Genomic DNA, 23384 nt, shown 5'->3' on the forward strand with positions numbered 1-23384 from the left:
GGCAGATAAGAACACAAACAAGTTGTAAACACAAAACTCTGGATCTTTGTGCTCCACCATGCAAAACGAGTCTCTGTAAACAAAGTGTAAAAAGCGTGTGTATGAGGAAAGAAGAACTTTTTCTCATTTTAAGAGGAAAAAACAAAGAAAATTGACCCAGCAACACTGCAGATAATAAAAAAAACACCAGGTAAGTCATTGTCCCACTAATTACTCGAGAGGTGGTAGATTGCAAAACCTCCGTCAAGGTCCAACAGCCCCGCAAGCTGCACCACATTTCACACACTCATAGATATCAATCCTCCAAATGGTCCGGATTTTATTCTTCAAGATCAATAAACTATTCCCTGAGAAAACTGAGAATTTAAAAGAATCTCACAATGTTAAAGAAAGTGAAAAAACAAATCCTGGCAGCAACATCTAATGGATTCTTTCTTTCCTTTCGTAGAAATCAGTTCGGTAGTTTTTGCTTAGAAACAAACAAACAAACAAATAAAAACACAACCTCCCTGGTGGACGTAATAAACTAGTGAACAACTATAAGGTCGATGTGTCATTATATGAAAACAATACCACATTTTCTCACCTATTTCTTCTGCTGTACAATAATTACACATGAGGATATTGCAACAGGGTAAATAGAAGCAGGGAATAACCCCCCCCGAGACCCCCCGGAGAACGGCTGATTACATTAGTCCACACAGCAATTACAATCTTGTGGGAAACCCCCTTTAACATCTATATAAAATCAGCTCATAAATGAGAGTGATGATGATGGGAAACCCCCCTAAAGATGATCCATGCAAGGTTCGGTTGATGATTAAAACATCTAAATTGATTGGTCTGGGGTAAACTTCGACTTTATCACTATACCATTATACCATTGTGCATGCACAGTTTGCAGCTTGATTGTAATTTTTTATTCTAAAAGAATTGTTTGAAGATTAGAATGACGTTTGGTTGAGGGTCAGGTCCCCGTTGCCCCTTTGAAACGCTACCAGAGACCCAGCACTGAGCATGGACGCCGCTGCAGCCAATGGGTACGAGCGGCGCTGCAGCAGGACTCGGGCGCGCGGCTGAAATCGACTCTGACAAACAGCTGCTGAGGGAAATATTTTCTGTTCCCTCCTCCTGCTTCAACCTCCCTCATCTGAGGGGTTTGAAGAAGTGATACTCTCATCCCATGTGGCCGCCTTCATCCTCCTGAAGCGCCGAGACAATGTTGCAGCAGAGTAAATGAAACACAAAACACCCGATCCTGGTGGAGTTATTGTGTTGCACTTCACTTTGCATGTAACCGTGTTTGCAGGTGCTTATGGGAAAACTGTGCAGAATCATTTCTCGCACTTTGCTCTTTGTCGTCATAACAAAACTAAAAGATAATATTGTTTTATCGCCCTTTAACAAAGATAATGTTCATCTTCTCACACTCAGTCGGCCCTTCAGAGGACCTGAAAATGCAAAGTGAAAGCGTCACTAATAGCTGAGAGCCGCCATGTGCTTCGTCTCAATCCATCACGGACGTTAGTGACAGTTTGCTGAGAGACAGGTGAGCTTCTCCAAGCAGTGTGGGTCGTAAAAAAAGGAGGAACAATAAGGTCTGGTAGCTGTGGCCAAACCTTCAGTTAACACAAGAAACAAACCGTCTGGTATTCATTTACCTTTCTTCAACCCCCCCCCCCACCTCATTCCTTCATCCCTGCCTCCATCCCGACCCCCTTTCACATGCTTGACCCCGTCTTCTGAACTGCACCAACAACCTTTCATGTGGTCATCAAATCTGCGACCAAATGAGCCAGGGAGAACGGTGGGTTTGGAACACCGGCTGCTAAATAACGTCAATATTTCTTTATCCTAACGGAGAATAAACTGCTTTTCTTTAATGTTTCACACACTGTTTTCTTTTTTTTTTCCTCCAGGAGCAGAGAAGTCTCGGTCCACACAGAGCAGAGCAGAGCAGAGCAGAGCAGAGCAGCTCAGCTGCTGCCGCCGTCTCTTCCCCTCCAGCTCCTCCAGGATTTTCCCATGTTCATATCACTAGCCCTTGACTTTGTCACTCATGCAACAGCTGCTTGCTGATACCACACCACAGTTCCAGCCTGTTGCACTCCCTTCTTTTCACCACACACACCAAGAACAAAGACAATGTTAATCCAATGTTAGACCTTGGTGCAGAATGCAAGGACTGCTCGGGAGGGGTTGTGCACGTCCAGACATTAACTCGAAATTTGCCTAAAACACTCTCCAGACTGTTGGAAATTGTGTCTGTTCGTGCTGTGGGGAGGATCAACATCCTGAGGATGTCCACCTGGGATCACAACACGCTCAGACTAAAACACACGGGACTTGAGGTCAAATAGATCTCACAAGTTATGAATAAAGCTCACTGGCTTGGGAATAAAGGCACCATCACACATTAACCATCACACAAAACTGGCTATAACGTGTCATTGCAGCCAATGCAAAGGGATGATATGAGAAACAAAGTATGAAGAGCCGCTGGCCCTTTTCACAGAATAACCCAATAAGTCAAACCTTTCACACAATCCTCGCTTAACCTATGATTCATATACCGCTCCCAATTATGAACAAAAGAAAACCTGTCTATTTATTTAAGTCTGTCAAACAGACGGAGAGGAATGCAAACATTTAAAAAAAGTTAACCATGTAGTTCCCGAAATAACACAAGCCATTAAAATAACCCCACAAACCGAACATATCGAACACCTGAGCACACAACCTCGCCCGTGTGCACCGAGTGCAGGTCCCGTTGCCCCCGTTGCCCTCATTGCTCTCGTTGCCCTCGTTTCCCTGACTCTGCTGCAGATGGTGACACACGGCGCAGAGATGAGGACAAGATTACTTCTACAAATCATGGTCGGTTTCCCGCCTGCATCAGGTGCTCAACCTATCTTCTGTCACTAATAATAACTCAAGACGCTCGGCTTTGAGACGATGAGCTCAATTAAGGAATCACACGTGTCAGAGGGAAGCCGAGAGGATGCACGTGCAGCCACAGAAACACCACATCAGAAACACACAAAAACATGACGCGTACTAAAATAGACAAAGAATTTAGGACAACCCGAACACACAGACGCTGAGTATCTGATCTTCTGAGGCTACATCCATATAACTACAACAATCCCTGTAACTAACATACTAACGCTCCTAAAAACATATATCACGTGACCACTCGCATACACTGGACATGCGTGTGCAGGTGAAAACAGGTAGAGTTCGCATAACAGCTCGTCTCCTACACATGTAAACAGTTGTAACAGCTGTTAGCATAACAACAGGGTGAGCAAGGCTTGTGATCGATTATTCATGTAGCGCTTGACACTGGTAGCCGAGGCTAATGCTGGTTGTTTTCATCAGGAGGGGGGATCTCAGGAGCTTGATGAATCAGCAAAGGCGATGTCGTGACAGGAAAGAACCAATCAGGAAGTGGATGCGAGCGTCTACATCATCGTATCCAAAACATCTCTGTTTCTGCCCGTCCAGACTAAAACGTGGCCCCGGCGTTTCCAAACTTCTCCAGTTTAAAACGTGGCCCCGGCGTTTCCAAACTTCTCCAGTTGTAGTGGGGACGCCAGGCGTATATACATAGTGATCAATGATGGAGACAAATATGGGGGGGGGGGGGGGGGGGGGGGCTCCCCTGGCAGGCGTGCAGCTTCATTACGGCACCGCACATGAATGTGTGTGTGCGAGTGTGTGCACCGTCCACCCCACCACTCTGGATCAGGCTGCAACAATCTGATCCTTTTGGGAAACTGAGGTGTTGCAGTGTAATTTATAGGCCGTATCTTTCAAGTCCCCCCCCCCCCCCCCCCGGCTCCGCTGGTGGCGTCAGCCCCTGAGCCACTGTGTGTGTTTAACGGCTACATGTGTCGCTCCCTATCTCTCTCCCCGAGTGGCACAAAGGTAAAGGGAAGCTTAACAGCCTGGGAAAAAGTTGAACAGTGTGAAATTACCTTGATCCAAAGATTCCTGCCGCATACCAGCCCAATGAACCCATAACAGAGCAGGCACTCAGTCAGAGAGCCCTGCCTGCAGGGAACAGCTGAGACATTACAGAGGCAGAGGGAGGGAGGGGTGAGGACGGGTGGGGGGGGGGGCACGGGGAGGTGAAAGAAAGATAAATGGAAGCAGGAAAGAGGCCCACCTCCAGTAATCTCCAGTCTACAGTCAGTGGTAGGGGTCAGAGTATCTATATCTAATGTACATCCTATGATAATGCCGGACAACTGGTGGTGGCGGTGCCACTGACAGCGGTTCGGTCACATTTTGGACTGAGAGGCTGTTTCTGGGGGGGGGATCTAAGAGGAGCAGCTGTAGATGTTGACAAAATATTGTGGAAAAATGAGATGACAAAGCTTAAATGTGGATTTTCGAAATGTGTCATTCTTTACAATGCGACCGTTCTTCAACTTCTTTTTTGGGAGCCTGGGATACGGCACGTTTAGGGAAACTTTAGCAGGAGCGTGAACCGCAGCAGATTTTTATTTCAAATAAAACGATTATAGACACAAAACCATTCTACAAACCAACAAGACACTGGTTTCTGTGATGGGAAAAGCATCGGAGAACGTTTATTTAGTTGCTTTACACGCTTGTTGACCCACTTGTCTGAGTCATGCTTTGATGCCCTGGTTAAAGCATGTAAGGCTAAAGAGTGACGGTAAATCATCTACAGTAAAAAAAAAAAGGCTTTGAATAAGTTTCTATTTCACAAACCGGAACCTGGTTGTGTAAAGAATGACCCTCACTTATTTCTGTTTGCTCTTATTCTTTATTACTGGTCACGTTAATCTCCTTCAGCAAAGAACAGACTTTTTAAAACTTCTATAAAAAGATGAAATAATAACTCATGCTTAGCTGTGATGTAATAGGTTCAGGGATTTGGTTATAGTTTAGGATGTAAACATATATTTTTCCTGGTTACTTATAACAACAGAATATCGCAGCCCTCATACAATTATAATAATTTAATTTTGTTTGTGCTCAATTACAGGACATTTTTTATCCGTTCTGCATAAACATATACTTTTAAATAGTTACCTCAAAATCTATAAGGGGCAATTGCTTTGGGGGGGGTTCAGTTCAAAACATGAATTTGAGACAAGAGATCAGAATTTCAGCTTTTATTTCCTGATATTTCTATGTGTCGAACAACTGACGAAATAAAACCTTGACAAAAGTAAAAGGAACAGACGTTCTTAAAGTAACTTCAAGTCAATAACGCTTTATATTAGGTTGTATAATTAACAATTACTGCATCAAGCCTATGATTCCATGACATATTACATTGTTCATTTCTGATGCTTTTCACTGCTGCCTCTTTCACTTCTTGTTTTTTTTGTTTTTGGTAAAAGTAGTTTCTTCCTTCACTCCTTTATAGTAATGCCAGTATGTTCTGAGTCACTGTTTCACTGCATGATCAAGTTCCTCCTGATAAGTCTGGATGCATTTCCCAGACAAAGTGTTTCCAAAGACTTCTGGACTCATTCTGCTGCTGCTGCTGCCATCGTGAGTTACATCCTCAAAAAGCCAGGAGGTCACACACATCCCACCTGAGTCCCAAGATCAGGACCAGGACAGTCAGACCCTCTTCTGCAAGTAACATATACATGTGTGTCTGTGTCAGATACAATGATTGAGTAATCCATTTTGTTTTAAATCCAAACACCTTCACCAAACACAGCTGCTTTTTTTTCACTTTTCATCACCGTTCTTAGATATTTATACTGATGATATCTCTCGTGCTTATAATAAATACAACAATAACCTGTTGGGCGGGAAAAAAAATAAAATAATAATTTGGTTTTGCATAGAAAAACACAAATCGGTTGTCAGTTGAGTTATAAAGGAAATCCCCTCTTTAAAAGGGAAATATTTGACGGTTCACTCCGCCTTAAATTCAGCCATCTTTATTCTAAATTAGTGCCAGTAAACTTCCTGTTTCTTGGGTTTATCTTACAGAAAATATAAGATAAGCAGATATTACCATTAACGAATACTGTTTTGCTTTGTAATTTACATAAGAAAATAGTTTTTGCATTGGAACTATTTAAAAGTCATTCAAATGTATTCTTTAAATATATGAATAGACATATTGACACGTATATTAAAATACTGCAGTGTTTTTTGTGTCTTAATCATAGAGGAGATTCCACTCAGAACAAAAAGGGGAGAATTAGTGTCACTGTAAAGTAACACTGACTGATTTGAACACCGATGACAGCTGGAGGAGGGCAACACGTTTTAGGGCAACGCAGAAAAAAAAAAAATAGTTCCTGTGTTTGTTTGCTGCACCTGGTTGTTGTGTGCCAGTTTGTGATGAGGATTTCCTTATCTGAATATCTGCAGCACCTCTGCAGACATGTTGACTCTCTTCTCTCTCCTCTCTCTCTCTCTCTCTCTGGGGTTTGAAAGTGTGACAGTTGTTTACAGTAAATTATTGAAACCTACTTTGATTGTGTTGATGGTGACAGAGCCGGATACGAGCAAAGGTTTACCTTGAGCCACATCCAGAGCAACTTAGAATTCAGGGTTAGGAGTCTAGGAGTGTCTCAGGTTAATCAGGTGCAACTCTTCTGCTTGTTATCAAATTGCCTTTGGACTTCTGTTGAATGTGTACAGCTATAAACATGCCTATATGGAAAAGACACGTGCACTAACTGTCAGTTTGTGTTTAAAATACCTGACAACCTCTTAGTTTCTGCAAAACCTGACACCTCACTTTGCACATGGACATTACCATGAGGGGTTTATCAATGAGAATCAAACAGAGCACATTAATATAGTGATTAAAGAAACTCCCAAAACAACTTAACACAAAAAAAAAAGATAACTGTTTGCATTCCAACTAATTCAATTAGATTGAGTCATATTTCTGGAATATTGAATTCTGCTTTTGACAACCTTGTGTCAATAAAACAAAGTGTTTCTTCTCTTCCATCTCTGGAGCGATGCCATTAACACAAACCTCCTTCTCCTCCCTTCAACGAGGACAATCACAACCAAGTCAGCCTTCATTGATTATACAGGCTCACCAACTACAGTTTATAATATGCAGCCATTTTTTGTAAACAATAAACAGTAAACAATATGTGAATCCTTCAGGTGGAACGCAGAGTTTTCTCTGTTTTTTATAGGACCCCTGCATTTCAAGATAGGAAACATTCTGGGGAAATATTCTCTAGAAATAGAAGCCTATTTTTTTTACAATTCTAATTATTTTTGTGTATTGGTGTATGTCTTTGAAAAATACGAGATATATATTGAAAACATTTTCCCCATGTCAACACAGAATACCCATTTATCATAGTAATTTAAATGACTGAATCTGGAAACTTTTCATGCCCCCCCCCCGCCTGGCAGTGTGCAATGGAACCCCAGGGGTCCTCACGTCCCCATTTGAAAACCCACTGGTCTAACGTATACATTGAATGTATTTCCTAGGTTCTTGTTTGTTTTGAAAGTCTCCTGCTGTATTATTGGCACATTGATGCCACTGCTATTTACACCTTCTGCACGCGACAGAAAATGTGCATCCTGTTCTCCTGACATGCTCGAGAGTGTGTGAAATTTGGTGCAGCTTGATTGAATTTAAGTGGACGGCTGGGCGTTGGCGGAGGTTTGCACAGAATCATTCTAGTTGATTTCTGCCTGTTATTGTTTACATGAGTGTATTTTAAATTGTTGTTCTGGTATCAAATAAGCAAATTAAGCGCCGTTAATAAAAAAAACAGTATCAACACGCAAACATAACATGATGCTATGATACAATTCACACTCTGCTACTTTCCTTTTTTTCTTCCGCATTGATTACAGCAGCACATGTGACCAACTCAGAGAAAAGAACCACATCAATAGAACAAGAGCAAACCCATTTACTGAATTAGCCCGACACCGGGGTCACAGGTTGGGTCACTGCGGGAACCTGAGGAGAACCAGTGAAGACCTTCATTTACCAGGGTTGTGATGCAACTCCCCAGTGAAACATTGACAGAGAATCTTCTACCTTGGAAAGTATTGGAACAACTATGAGGAGCAAACACAAAACAAAGATTTTTTGGTCTTTCCTCCCCGACTCATGTTGCATTACCTCTGGAATGTCGACTGTGGAATAAGGAAGCGGCCGCACATCACAGGCTGGCATTCATCTTTCAATCACTCCCCCCCCCCACCTCCCTCTGTCGCCCTCACCCCTGTAATCATGTTAGCTCATACATAATCGTATTTCAATTACTGACAGGAGTGTGACCCTTGCCTCCCAACATGCCTAATCTAATACATGTGTTTCCGAGCAGACACAGGGATGCCTTGTTTTGGTAGGAGGACAGAAAAAAAAAAAAGACACAAGCATCAGCATGCAGTGTCATGCCAAAGCTATAAAAAGGGAATCTGGGATTTTCTTCTGATTCAGCCTGGGACGTCAGCGGCTATTTTTAGCAGGAGGTGAACTGAACGTTTCGCCTGCAGTGATGTAAAGACTCTGTAGGATTCTGAACGCATGCAGGAGAGGAAAAAAAAAAACGAGGGGTAGAGGAAGGAGGATACCTCAGAGGATGCTTGCAGAAAGAATGCAAAGCTCACAATGTACGTCTCCATCGGGCGCATGGCCGGCGTGTGTGTGTGTGTGTGTGTGTGTGTGTGTGTGTGTGTGTGTGTGTGTGTGTGTGTGTGTGTGTGTGTGTGTGTGTGTCAGGGGCCCACTGAACTTTCTGTAATCCCACTGTTCAGGAGAGTGGAGAGAAAACACCAAAGATACCCCCAGCCATAAATCTACCTCTCCCCCTGTCCGTCTGTCCCACTGGGTAAGGTAATTCTTTCCTGCAAGAACTTTTTCATCTCCCCTCCGTCTCTCTCTCCCTCTCCTTCTCTTTCTGTCAGCCCGGTCTCTCCCTGTGTAATTCCCGATCTGTCACTCGGTGTCTGTGTGCTTAGTGGCCTTGTGTCATTATTATGGGCCAATTTGTGTCAATGCTAACATCCCATTCATCATGGGGGGAATGGTTTCCGCCGTGGCTCGAGGGGCTCACATACCTCACCTCTCACATTTTCACCATGGTGGCATCCGCTCCGCTATGGGGTTGGAGGTCAGAGTTCCAGACCCCTTGAGTGATCACTGACTACTCCTGCTTCTCTGCTAACCCCTTCCTGCTCTCCCACCGTTACCACCTCTCTTATATTTCTAGGTTCACTCTGCTCCTCTCGGGCAACTGAGACTCGCAAAGAACTATTTCTTCGACCCAACTTTTCCCAAACTTTTGCTCTCGAACAGAATGACAGTGAAAAGCCAAATTGGGTTTGATCAGGTTGGAAACCTGTTTCATCAGTCTCATGTTTCTGCACCATGCTCTAGACATTACGCTCCCATGCCTTATCCCACCCACCGACCAACCCTCCACAACCCAACCCCCCCTATCGCCTCAATGGCTGACCTGCCCTTACTCTCACTGAAGCTCCTACATGCGGGTCGATGGTTTATTTCTTATGAATGAACGGCCCCGAATGAAAGTGCATTCCTGCCTCGGCCCTGAGAGGAAGCAGCTGGCTGTTTGGTGACTCCGTGTCAGACGTTGGTGGTCTGCACAAGAGAATAAGATGAAGTAAATGATTGAGAGTGCAGATATAGACGGAGGAGGAGGAGGAAGAAGAGGAAAGAAGACAAACACGAACAAGAAAAACATCAACAACAAGAAACGGGGGCCCTAGAGGATGATGTGCAGAGGACTGCTGTGGAATCGCTGCCACGCCACCTGAGGTTGTTCCCTCTGTGAACCGTGGGCCGGGACAAAGGAGGAATTGAGGTGGATGTCAAAGCGAAGGGGTCAGAAGGCAGAGCGAATATCTGCTGGGATGAGTTGGACACAAACAAGTTTCACATGTCTGTGTCAAAGTCGTCTCACGGACAATTCTGCTTCCTGTTCAGAGCATGGCGAGCGATTTAAGATATGCGACAGTCTTCGACACACGACACAGAGCAAAGGTTTCAGAAAAAGTCGGAGGCCTTTCCTGCTACAACCTGGGAATAAGCGGCTGGGCTGAAAGGATCCTTGTTGTTGTGAAGTCTCCGTTGTTTGTTTAGAGATGGTATTTGCTGTAAATCTGTGCAGCGAGAGCTTGGCTCCGGTGTGTCGCCGGCTGCCAGACGCAGGCAGGCAGGCAGGCATGTGGGGCACGCAAGTCCGTCTCCATTTCTCTCTCTGCCAGCTCCTAATTATGCCCAATTACACCTTTAACACAAGTGGGCCGCTGTGGACATTTCTCAGGGTGTGAGGTCAAGCATTTCCTGTGTCTGTGAATGACCCAACGTCAGGGGAATTGTCTTGCAGGGGCCTCCCTCTCTCCCCCCCTCCATCATTCACTCTCTTCATCTTTCCGACCCCTCCTCCACAAAGCCCAGATCCCAGACCTCCACCATTCTCCAATGAGTCAGATAACTGGGGCTTAACCTCTGCGACTTGCTGGGGCTCTCTTCTCTTGAACACAAACAAACAGGAAAAGGCATGCACCCCCCCCCGACTCCCTCACTTGCACACATGCCTTGACCATGCATGTGCACTCCTGCATGCAAATAGAGGTTGCACACACAAATCAGACATGTTCTCAAAAACACAAACACACAAAATGCTAAACTCATTGTAACTGAAACCCAAATCTGAGTTTTAGGGAAGCTTCCACATTCTGAGTGCCGTGTCCTGCATCCTGTTTGACGCTCATCCTTCTCCAGTTACACACGTTTTCCGACTCCAGTTGTTTCCCGACGGTTCGCCCCATTCCATCTTTATCCTTCCACTGTCAACAAAACACCTTAGGGTGCAGCCGGCGTGGACCTGAATGTTAATTACATATCTTTTTTCTAATCTTATCCAACACATGTGAGTCACGGCTTCAGCGGTAACAGCAACCCACCTCACAATGATATAGTGTACCAACAGGTTGGGTTCCCACACCCAGTAGGAAAATAAATACTTCATAATCACCACCTATCAAAACAGGCAACGTACGCAGGATGAACCGAAAATGGTGCATTCCATGGGAAATCCATAGCGAGCAAGTACATGCTCGCTCCTCCACGCTGACATTTCAGAGACACAAGGGAGAGATTAGAAGCACATATGGGAGGGCCACAAAAACCAGGATGAAAGATGGCTGAGGGATATGGGGGTTAAGCCCCATATTTTTACAAGATGAATCCGCGGGTGAAGTGACACTACGATGAATGAATTGTCTGAAGGTAAAAATCAGCAAGTGGCTCAAGTGAGCAGGCCGGAGACTCGGGGTGGATGATTTATTTAACATGAAAGATCTGGAAATTGCCACTGGCAGAGCAACCGTATTTGTAGGAGGTGACAGTTTTGTAACATGTATGTTGTTTTGGTTTTTTTTTAGTCCAGTGGCTGCAACGGTCCCTGCAGGAGAAATCCCACATGCACCAAAAAAACAAAAAAAAAAGAGCGTAAGCATGAGTAAGATGTTGTTTCTCCATGATTGAACAACCTCAGTGGCAAAGAGAGTCTATGTTTTGAAGATCTTTAAAAGCAGCCATCTGCCCACCCACCACCTCACACAACCCTGCAGGCCACCAGGCAGTGGATACAGTTACTGCAATGACCTAGCATTTCACTCTGCCAAAAACACAGGAGTGGAAACAAATACGAGAAAAAAGTCCTCCGAGAAAAAAATGTCAGGGCTTCTTTCCTTTTTTTTCCTCAAATGCTGAGTAGAGGAGTTTGGTTGTTATTGGAGGTGGGGAAAAATGAAAGAGGTCATTCATGACAAAGAGCCAAGATATGAGGAAACCACACTTGTGTCTGAAACAGGCCGAGGAGAGGCTGAGCCAAGTCTTAGTCTCAGCTGTTGTTCCAAGCCACACATTTATCACACAGGCACTTCCCCAGCAAGAAAAGCCCCTCACAGGCAGCCATGGAGGGGTGCAGACTTGCTTAAGTGACTGGATGACCCCGAATACCAGAGAGTGGCAGGTCTGTGGGATGAAAGGGGACCTTGTCTTGGCCTCTGTCCGTCCATGTGACTTTAAGTGCTGTCCCGCGTTAAGGTAGACTGAGCCTGCGGAGAGACACAAACTACCTGGCAAATATTTGTGCGCTGGATCCACATTGTGGGCCCGCATGAAGAGGCGGAAAGCCGAACTGGGCGGAATATGGCCTAAAGCTATTAAACACACTGCGTTCTCCTCCTGCACATTCTTCACCTTGGAAAAAATGAACAGGATAGAGAAGGTGGAAGCAGTGGGTGAGAGAGAGAGAGAGAGAGAGAGAGAGAGAGAGAGAGAGAGAGAGAGAGAGAGAGAGGGAACAAACTCCTCTATACTAAAGAGCATTGTGTGTAGCACTTCGGCGGGCTAACGATTATAGCAAAGCTTTTCCAGGTTTTCGCCATCTGTCACTTTTATGAACGGTGCCGTAGGAAATTGGGTCTTTGGGTTGTTTGGCCTGGGAATAATGAGCCACTGAAAATGATTGTTATAGATGACCTCTTGGCACTGTTCTCATATGGAGCCAATCGAGGAGCAGCTCCAGAGGCCTCCTAACAATCAGGGATAAATCAATTGGATGTTACGGGTCAGGGGCACGGGTGCTGCAGGAGGTAGCCCTGGGAACAAGGTAACAATGTCTTCGGCTATGATGTGTTTCTGACAGAAAAAAGGCCCGGTGCCAATCAAAGTAGCCGAAAAAATGCTTTAATGCGATACCTGAACTCTTGACAGGCGCTGCATAAAACGACTAGGGAGGTACTCCTCCAATTAACTTTCAGACAGGGGGAAAAGAAGGGGGTCTTTAATTTTGGGTGAAGTTAAGAAAAATGTGGACAGATGAGGGATGTGAGGGGAAAAAAGGAGAGAGAGAGAGAGAGAGAGAGAGCAGGCGAAGGAGGTGGGGAATGATACGGGATGAGGGGAGGGGGTTGTGTGAGGAAAGAGGAGAGAGGTGTGTATTCCAAAAAGCCTATCAGCGGTAACGCCAAGCCCTCTTCGGATGCCCCTCAGACAAAACAGACAAAGCACCTGATAAGGTTGATTGTGAGAGACATTCCTGAGCTGAATGTGTGTGTGCCGATGAGGGCACGTTGTGTGGTCAACAATGTTCACACAACTGATACCAGAAGTCCCCGGAGAGTTTGCAGCGAAAAATGTCACACAGGTAAAATAAAACTTTACTGCGGATAAAAAAAAAAATCGAATTTCTCGAAAAACGACGGTCTTTCAGAAACACTGTAAAGTTTACCTGAGATTATGATAATATTCTTTCAGACATGAACTGAACTCTGGTCGATCTCCTGTAAGAGGCTGTATGTGAGAACGCAAATGTCCCGAGTCAGTTGCTGCAGACATTTTCCTGCAAGGTCCCCGGAGAATGAGCCAGAGTGAGCCTGTGTGAGAATACAGCAGGAAAATTATCTTCTAAATTCACAGCAAAGCGAGTTAAATAAATAAAAGAATACTAATATCTCAGGATGAAAAAAGAGGAACCATACGTGTAAAGGACACAGACGTCATAAGGGTCAACGCCAGTGTGAATGTGCTATAAAAAACACGAGTTGTGTAAATACATAATGTCATAAGGCGCCACCACCCCCCCACCCTTCCTGATATTTGGAAATACTACCAAGTAATGTGATCACTAGTTTTAAAAGTACAGAGTAGTGGTAGATACCTATTTGAAATTCAGTGATTACATTACACCTAATAGTCCCACTAATGCTTTGTGTGTATTGGACATGTTGTTGGTCCGGGACGTGTTAATGTGGAGAAACTGGTCTTCAAACATGCGTCAGACTCAACATCACCATGACCCTGGGTTAAGTCTACAACCTTACATGAAAGAAGAAGGTAAGACGCTTGAAGCACAGTATTTAAAAAAAACGGAACACCATACACATGACACTAAAGGGCACGTACTCTGTAATCTGTAGTGAATTCCATTTTTAAAAGTAACCCTCACAACACTGATTGTATTACCATCATAGCAGATTTTTGGAAAAGATTAAATTCCTGCACAACAACTTCCTGATTCTTGTTTAAGACGCATCCGGAACACAAGAGCGTTTTTACGTCTATCTAATAAAAAATGATAAACCAAACCCAGAGGGCGTTGGAACCAGGTCGGTCGTTTCCTCGTGCCGCTGCAGTTTCAAACAGCAGACATCAGGTTGGTGCAGTTCCTCCGGTCATTATGGATCGGTTGGAACATCCTAAACAACACTTGGCTCTCGGTGAACTTCCTGACAGTTTCCTACCTCGGGCTTTGTGCATGAGAGTTGGGAAGGCCAGTATATCCCCAGGGGATGCAAATGCGGAGAGGGTAATAAATATGTGTGTTTTCGTGTTGCAGCAGCTCCTCCTGAGAACAGGGACGAGCTCCTTATTTCCATATCTCTTACTGTCCCTGATACCACCTGTCCAGATTCTATCTCATCTCATACCTCATCTCGTTGGAGTCTTTGATCCTGTTGACTCACGACAACCAGTTACTGGATCTGTGTAACTACTGGTCTACTGCAATGAAACGTAATAATGAAGTATTAAGAGAGATAATACCATGTTTTGGCTACTTTAAACGACACCACACTGGGATCAGAGTAACCTTTTGCATTTGGGAGAAGGAGGAGGGTGCAAAAGTGAGTTAGTCAGTCGAAATAGCAGGTGATGAGATTACTTCTCTTCTCTTCTCTCTTCCTCATTCTTTCTCTTTCTATCCTACGTGCCGCTCTCCCGGACGGCGTTCGTGAAGTGAACTCATGACGTATCCATGTTCTGTGTCCAGTGCATGATGGGAAACAGACACCAGCCCAGAAGTATTAAGCCGGCGGAGAAAATGAAAGAAAAATAAGCTGCTAAAATCACAGGAGGATGTTTGACGTTTGAAAATGAAACGAAGCGGGATTGGGGCGTTTTGAATAAGAAATTCTCCCCAGTCCGACGGGCTTTTGAGCATTAAGTATATCAAGTTCCTCTCTCTCATTCTCTCGCTGGGGCTTGAGTTATGAGGTGCCACAATCACTTGCTGCATGCGGACAGCTGCCCTGGCAAACCGTCACAAGCAAGGCAGTGTATGCAGCGTCCTGCTGGAGGGAGAAGGGGGATAACTGGCCAGGACGACAGGGGTGCAGAGTTAATCCAGCATAACAATTTGATAAACACATAAAGGATTGTACGAACAAACACATACATGCGAAGACGCTCTCTCTCTCGCGCGCACACACACACGCACACACACACACAAACATGCTCGCACGCAGCTGGTCCGGACATGAAATAAAAAAGGACCCTCAACAAGCTGTTGGCTACTTCTGTCCTACACGTTGACCATGAAAGACACAGATTAGAGGCCACTGTATAAATGTGCCTGTCAACAGCACATTGTGTTCGCTTCTCAGAAAAAAAGCCCATATGTTCAGTTCCCATTAGCACGGTCATTCTGATGGACCCCTATATACGTGTGGACTGCAGCATAATGAGACGCATCATAACAACATTGAGGACAGTTTCACAGGGATGTGCATATGTGGGTTTATGGACAGGAGCTGGAGGAACATGCTGCACTGGAAACCAGGGGCACGACATTCAATAAAGTGGCGTAAAAAACAGCAACAGATGCACAGTCTGTTGTTAAAGTTGGCAGGAGATAGTAGTTTATGGTGTTTTAAACATACGGTAGCATGTGAAACACAACAAAGAACAAATGGCTGAGTATATCCCCGACACCAAACTGTGCACCTCTGCAGCCGTGTGTGCTCCGTCAACAAGAAAGCAACTTCTTTTTGTCTTATAAAGTAATTTGACAATGTGGCTGCGTCTTTTTTGAAGGAGGACGAGGGAACAATCGGCCCGAGCACAGCGCAGAGCAGCAGGGAGCGTGTGCGTCACGGTGGCAGCTGTACAGCGAGATTTTGTCTAAATTTTGAGGGGCACATGCTTTGTCTTTCGATTATGTAACCTCCAAAGTTTGCTGCACGTCTCTCCTACAACAAAGCAACAACCACGCAGCGGGGTTGAGGCTCTCCACAAGATAATTTGTAAAGAAGAACTAATAAACTGGAGCTAAAGGAAAAAACATTCCACTTGAAACTCAGTAACTGTCTTCACGTTTAAGATTTGTCTTTATTTGAAGTCTGATTAGACTTTAAAAGGTTTGTTGATGAAGAAACACGAATTTAAAATAATAAAAACAGCAAAGTGGAGCCTAACATCGCAGCCTTGTGATGGAATTAGCATCATTATTTATGCCAGGGTTAAACTATTGCAAATAAATTCTGCTGGTAGCATAAAACACAAAACCACACTCATTCATTTAGCCAGTGTTGAATGTATATTTTGGAATGTGTGTCTTTTGATTTTGATTGTCTTTAATGAGTTGTTCTCTATACCTGTCAGGACACCAGTTTATATATTTACCTATTAACTGTAAATCTGCACACTAGGACATAAACTTCCTCGATTACATGTCGTCTGCTCACGAGGTTTCCACCAACAGTCGTGCAGATGTTAGGTTTTAGACACAGACAGTTAGACAGACAGACAGACAGTTAGACAGACAGACAGACAGACAGACAGCAGGGAGATGGGAACAGTCAGAGAGTAAGAGAGAAAGTAAGAGGAGACGAGGGGAAGGGGAGGGCGCTCTGCACAAAGGAGAAGCCTGGATTAAGTCATGAGTGGCAAGCGACATAGGTTGGATTTTTAACGAGTGAGATCACATCCTTTTCCCTAAACAGAGGAGGAACTCATCCTCTGGTGGACAGGACGGCCGCGCTGAGCCACTGTCTGTCTGTCTGTCTGTCTGTCTGACTGTGTGTGTGTGTCAGTGTGTGTGTGTGTGTGTGTGTGTGCAAACGGGACATCCATTACGGAACTGAGACAGTGGCATGCAGCTCTGGCCTCGCACACAGGAGGCTCCACACATGTCAGCAAGCTGCACACTGAGGGACACACAACCAGTGTGTGTGTGTGTATGTGGATGTGTGTGTGTGTGCTTCAACATACAGAGAGTGTCATGTATTGTAGAATGAGTCTTTGTCAAGAAGCATGTGCAAATGTACATACTGTTATGTCACGTGAGTGTTGTGTCACTGCCTGGATGAGGCGATGTTTGCATTATGGAGCAAAAAACTTTACTTCGGCTCCTTTATCAAAACACAAGGAATTCTCTACAATCTGGTGCAGTTCAAGTTAATACATATAAAAGAATAAACTGTTAAACTATAGAGCTGTGAATTGACATCTCTTAAAAAACATGTTCAGCTGTGATTGTAATCAAAAGACCAGTTAGGTCTGTTTGGTGAACCTCATCTGACTTATACCTGAAGTTTGCATTTAATACTCAAACAATAAAATAGCATAGAAACAAACTTTGTCTTTGACAGTCTCAAAAAGTAGTGACCACTTAATACGATGCTTTTAACTCTTGTCTGTCTCTGCATGACAACAAGGGAAAGATTGTGATTATTGCAAAGTAAAAACAAACTTTGAAAAGTATTGAAAAGACATGGATATATTTTGTTCCTCTAAAGCAAAGATCTCTGAGTTGAGATGAGGTATTTGACCTTTGACTCTGGAAACTGGACAATCTATTACTTTTAGAAAAAGAAAAGCAAAATTGTCCAATGTGTTATCTAAAGGAAATAAAAAAGGAATTTCAGTTAGATTTTTATAAACTGCAAAGCCTCACCCTCCTAAATTTTGTAAATGTACAAAGAGTGAGAATATGTTCTTGTAAATTAGGGGTGTTTTATGAATTCCCAAAATATGACACAGTCATAATAATATGTTTGTATACATTGAATGTTAAATGCAGATCTGTGACACAAAAAACCTCCCAGGAAGTCTCCTGTGTGTCTCTATATACTGAATCTGTCCAATATCCATAATGTCTTCTGTTTTACTCGCACTTTATGTATGTAACCACAACCTGAAGTGATACTTCAGAGCTGTGCCAATGAATGCATCATCGCTGCTGTTCTGCTAACATGCTACTTTCACTTTGCACCTTATACTTTGTGCCCTTGCAACATAACGAGCAGCGCTTGCACTGGGTGTCGGCACCGAGCCTCAATCACAAGGTGCCAAAACGCACCTAATTTCTCAGGATAGTCTCTGGAAAATAAATTAAAAAAACATCATAAAATGCTTTAAATGACCTAATTACAAAAAAGCTACATAATGGAAATCTTTGGTTCCCAGTGCAGCACCTGTCATTTCACTGTTGCTAAACAAACTACTCATGCAAACTCCTCTCACACCGTCCTCAGCCATATAAGTAACACCGCTGAGCCATGGATGCAAGACAGAGCTGTGGAAAACACAGGCAGAGCTACGACTTTCCTAAAATATGGACTCACTGATAGATCAATCATTCGTGGAAAAAATATTTCCCATCCTGACTTTGTGTCACAGTGAAGCTTCTGGGAGAAACTCAGGGCTACAAGGTTCCCACTGTGCTTTTCACTTCTGATGTTAGGAACTATTTGAAAAGATCAGTTCTTAACTTTCCTGGAAAGCAGGGAGCTCGGGGTTGTCAGGTCTCGTTGTCTATAAATCTTGTTTCTTGAGGGAATTTTATCACTTGATCAGCCTTATGGAGACTTTATTTTTTTATTTCTTAAAGATTTATGTGAACAATATGGGCTTGTTTTTTTGTAATGAAAAAAGACAAATGCAAAGACGCTGGAACACACCAGGAATGCAGGTCTAATCTTGATCCCTGTCACACATGTTAGTTACCTATCCATTTCAAGACTATCAATCACGCTTACTGCATAGCCTACAAGACGGAACACACACACACAGCCCGTATACACTGCTGTCATTTCTCTTCATCTCCCACCCTCAAGTCTGATGTAAAGAGAAACAATACATGAAGCCACCCCATGTTTCTCTTCCTCCCACACACTCATCCCCTCCCTCCTTCCTGCACCCCACTTCCCAATCCCCGACCAGACGTGACCCCGTGTGCAGAATGCAGGGTGGAGTAGTAAAAGTCTAGGCCTGGTGAGCTGAGGGGAGATGGTGCACAGATGGAGATGCTCTCCCCTTACAAGCCACAGCGCAGCGAAGAAGAAATTAAAAAAAGATAAGAGGAAGGAAGAGAGAGGAAGGAAGAGTTAAAAGAAGAGATGGAGGGAGGAGGGGGTCGGGGAGGGTGAGCCCAAAAGAGAAATAAAAACACTTGCAGCTTGTAATGGGAATTTTCCTCCCTCTTGGAAATATTTCCTGCATGACTTTAGCTGAGTTATTCGTCCCTCCATCGCTTTCTCTCGCTCCCTCTCTCTATCCACCCGCATTCTACCCTCCCTCCGCCCCTTCATCACCCCTCTGCAGACTGGGCTTTCACTTTGGGGGGCCCTCCGCTTCCCTCTCGGCTGACCAGGGAGCTTTCAAGGTACCCTGATGGATGCTAATGCTGGACTCTTTCAGATCGTTTTACTGCCGCGGTCTTTGATCTGCCAGCAGGCCTCTCTCCACGGGCTGCCTGTCCTGAGAAAATGTAAATCCCCGCCTTACAGACACCTGTGAAAAAAATACAGCAGAAAGAGGGTCGGAGAAAGAAGTTACTCTAAAGAAAAAGGGGGAAATAAAGGATACAGTATTGTGACATTTAGAAAAAAAAAGGGGGGACATAGTTTAGATTGCGGCAGAGCCACAAAGAATGAGATGGAAATTCTGCCGGAAATAAGAGCGATTGGCGAAAAAAAAAAAAGGGTGACAGAGCTGCAGAGAAAGGAGCGAAGAAACTGAGACATGGCAAGCAACAAAGACGAAAAAGAGGAATGGGCCGCCACAAAACACAGAGACAGAAGGGACATGGATGGAGGCAAAAGAAAAGCTACAACAGCAAAAAGGAGGAAAGTTCATCTAAAGACCCAGCATGGAAGACAGGAGGAGAATGGGTGAGAGGCGAGAAAGCAGGATGGAAATAGCGGCGTAGAAAGTTGGTAAAAGCAGAGACAGATGGACAATTTGACTCGAGGAAGAAAGAGAAAGAAAGACGGAGAGGGAGCCCAGACAGACATATGAGGCCTGCTGCGCAGCTCAAGGGCGGATGTGTCTGTACGGTTGAAAATTTAGGAAGGAAGAAGTGAAAAAGAAAGCGTGTTGAAGGGGACTCCAGTCAGCAATGACCGGGGACAGCAGTGAAAGAGGCCTCCCCTCTCCAGCGGCAGCAGGCCGTGCTCTGAATAGTGGGACTGCTGCTGGACAGCTGGGTGCAGCTGATGGGAGGACAGACTCTGTGGAAGAGCGCTTGTCTTCCTGCAGCCAGCTGCTGTGTCCAGAGGCCCGCAGTGACAGCACAAGGCTCAGAATTGATTGCCAGAGCTGGCAGTTCAATGGGGTGGAGGGAGTGCAGCGAGGTTGACTTCTCTGAAGTAGCACTGTACAGCAGCAGCAGAGCACAGCTGGCACTTACTGTATCCTCTTCCCAGAAAAAAAGAAAAAAAGAAAAAGAAACAGCGGAGGGGAGGGAAGAGAGATTATTGTGATCTTCCCCTTCTCTCGTTCTTTCATTCGGTCTCTTTCTTCTGCTCCTCCGGCCACTTGTGGTCAGTCCTCTCCTTCTCTTCCGCCAGAGAACGATGGCGGAAGTGTCCGTCTTGTCTTCCAGGGGAGACAAACTGCATCGAGAGTATGAATGACTTTGCAGGTAAGACACGACATTGCGTTGTGTCGCTGAGGCTCTTCCTGTGTGAGACCCTAGCTCTTCTCAGACCTGCCCTGAACTCCCTACATTCTCCTGAGAGGCTGTACGTGAGAACGCAAATGTCCTTTCAATGGAGTTTCTCCTTCCAGCTCCCCAGTACAAACTCTGGAGAACCCCGGCAGGATTCACCTCGAGTGACTGGGGGTATTAATGGCCCCCTACACACCTGGTATTAACATCCGTCCAGAGAGATCCGATCACAAGTGGCCAAGTATGAGCGTTCACACCTGATACTAACATCCGTCCTGAACGTGTCTCCTGCGACCACTTGTGATCGAAATCTCACCTCCATGTTGTTTTGGCCCGGTCTGAGTTTACAGATGTGTCCGATGTCACTGTTTGTGTGTGTCTGTGCGTCAGGAGGCGCTGGATGAGTCTCGTGCAGCTGCAGTGAAGACGGATTTCACCAGTTTTAAGAAAAGCATCAGTCATGGTGTCGTGGTCAGTGTACGGACACAGATAAGAGTAAAAAGAGGTTCGGTTCATAGTGAAACTGTAGCCGGTCGGAGGAAAGTCCCTCATATGTGGCCCAGACCACCTCTGAATGTGGTCTAGTGTGATCGGAGCTATATCTGACTTCGTTCACACCTATACTTAGAGCTGTCCGCTTGAGATCGGATCACAAAAAACACGTTAATACCAGGTATGTACAGGGCCGATGACGTTTCTAACATGCAAAAATAAAAACAATGTCAAAAGAGCACCGGTGTCGTGAACAAAAACACACGGAGAATATCCTGCGGACCTCAGGTCTGAAACCGGCTTTTGAAGCTGACGTATAAAAGAACTCTTGTGAGGCGAATCCAGCTCCAAGGCTTAATTTGCTTTACTGATTTTATTACTTTATTAGATTCAGAAGAAGAAGAAGAAGAAGAAAGTTGGGCAAAAATATGTCGAGTATGTGATCTAGAAATAAAAAGATTCAGTGGGGCACATCAAAGCCACCTCCACTTGCATGATCACAGCTCTGCCTCTTCTCTGATCAACACTTATGTTTCCCTTTGTTTCCTCGCACTCCTTCATACTCCTGCATGCACGCCCCGCTGCTCTCCATCTCCCTGCACCTTCCTGTTGTCCTATCAAAACAGCCATGATCTCATCCTCATTGTGGCTCCGGATGGGAACAAAACCGAGCCCAAAGTCCACAGTAGCCGCAGCATCCTCCTGTCTGCATGTCTGCTCCTTGTCAGTCGGTCTGTCCGTCCAGTCTGATCAGGGCACATCCGGCCATCCTGACTCCCCTGCGACTCCCCCAGGCCTCTGTGTCAGGAGGAAGGAAGGAAGGAAGGAAGGCCCTGCGGTCACACAGGAGGGAGGGTTAGGAGAAAGGGAGGGAGGAAGTGTGAGAGGGTGTCTTAGCTGGAGCGGATCCACTCCATTGGAGGCGCTCACTATAGAGGGGCTGTTTGGACAGGGACAAGGCCAAGCACAAGTGTGTGTGTGTGTGTGTGTGTGTGTGTGTGTGTGTGTGTGTGTGTGTGTGTGTGTGTGCGTGTGTGTGTGTGTGTGTTTGTATGAGTGCATCTATGGCTACAAACCAAGATCATCACAGGAAGGGAAAGAAAATTGTGTTCTGTTGAAATTATTGATGGCTCTGCTGAAAATATTCAGCGTACAGTGCAATCCATTAGGTGTGTGTTAGTCTCTGTGTGTGTCTGTGTGTGTGTGTGTGTGACTCAGTGCTTCTGTGAGTTCACTGTTCATCAGAGAGTGACTGCTTACCTCAGTGGAAAATCAACTGAGTCATCATGTTCAGTGACTGCGATGAACATGGAGGGTTTAACACCTCTTTCTTCACAGCAGACATACAAGTGTGCACACACACACACACACACACACACACACACACACACACACACACACACTTCATCTTCAAAAGCTTTCATCCATTTCTGTGTGGGAGAACTCTGACCTGTGTTCGTACTATGCAACGAACAAACGGCCCGGAACGTCACCAACTTGCAGATTTTGCTTAGCGGTCTCATTTTCAAAGCCGCATTTGACACCTGCTGATTTAATCTTTAACATTTCTGCAGAGGGAAAATCGAAGTTTGCGAACATCTCGCCAGCAGCGGATCTCTTTTACTTTCAAGCATTTGTTGCTGGAGAGCCGGTCGGAATTAAGTGCACCGGAGACCGAGTTGGAAAAAGACATTTCCTGGTGTGAGGGGAGGAGCGGCTGGGAGGAAGACAGCTCAAGCACACAGGCAGCCACCGTCCACCACTTCACTTCCCCGCTGCTGCAGGTGCTACGTCTGTTTTGATCCCTGGAAGGTATGAGCAGGATGCGGCCTGGTAATCGAGGAATGGCTGGCAGCTATGCTCGGAGCACGCTGCTGAGGAGCCTTTGGGAACAGCACTTAACCGGTCTGTGGCTCGGCCTGTGATTGGATCTCGATCGGGAAGTGCATTTGTTGTGGGTGGTGCATATCATGCATGTGTAAATAGAAAATTTGCGATCAGGTGTCTCTCGAGGAGGGGGGAGGGGGGGGGGAAATCCAGTTGGTGGAAGGCTGGCGTCTGCAGCTGATCACTTAAGACGCCATGATTACAGCAATAGAGTACAATGCCATTTATTCTTTTCGAGCAACAATGAAAGTTTATGACACCTTTACTGCGTGTGCAGCATCAGAATGAAAGAGAAAACAG

General features: G+C 45.1%; 1 protein-coding gene across 1 annotated transcript in view; it reads right to left on the bottom strand.

Moving 5' to 3' along the window:
• ccnd2a (cyclin D2, a) overlaps positions 1–23384 on the bottom strand; it is a 146608-nt gene that overhangs the window by 29014 nt on the left and 94210 nt on the right. The gene's annotated exons all lie outside the window — the stretch shown is intronic.

The sequence above is a fragment of the Hippoglossus hippoglossus genome, chromosome 6, assembly GCF_009819705.1.
Source record: "Hippoglossus hippoglossus isolate fHipHip1 chromosome 6, fHipHip1.pri, whole genome shotgun sequence".
Classification (NCBI taxonomy): domain Eukaryota; kingdom Metazoa; phylum Chordata; class Actinopteri; order Pleuronectiformes; family Pleuronectidae; genus Hippoglossus; species Hippoglossus hippoglossus.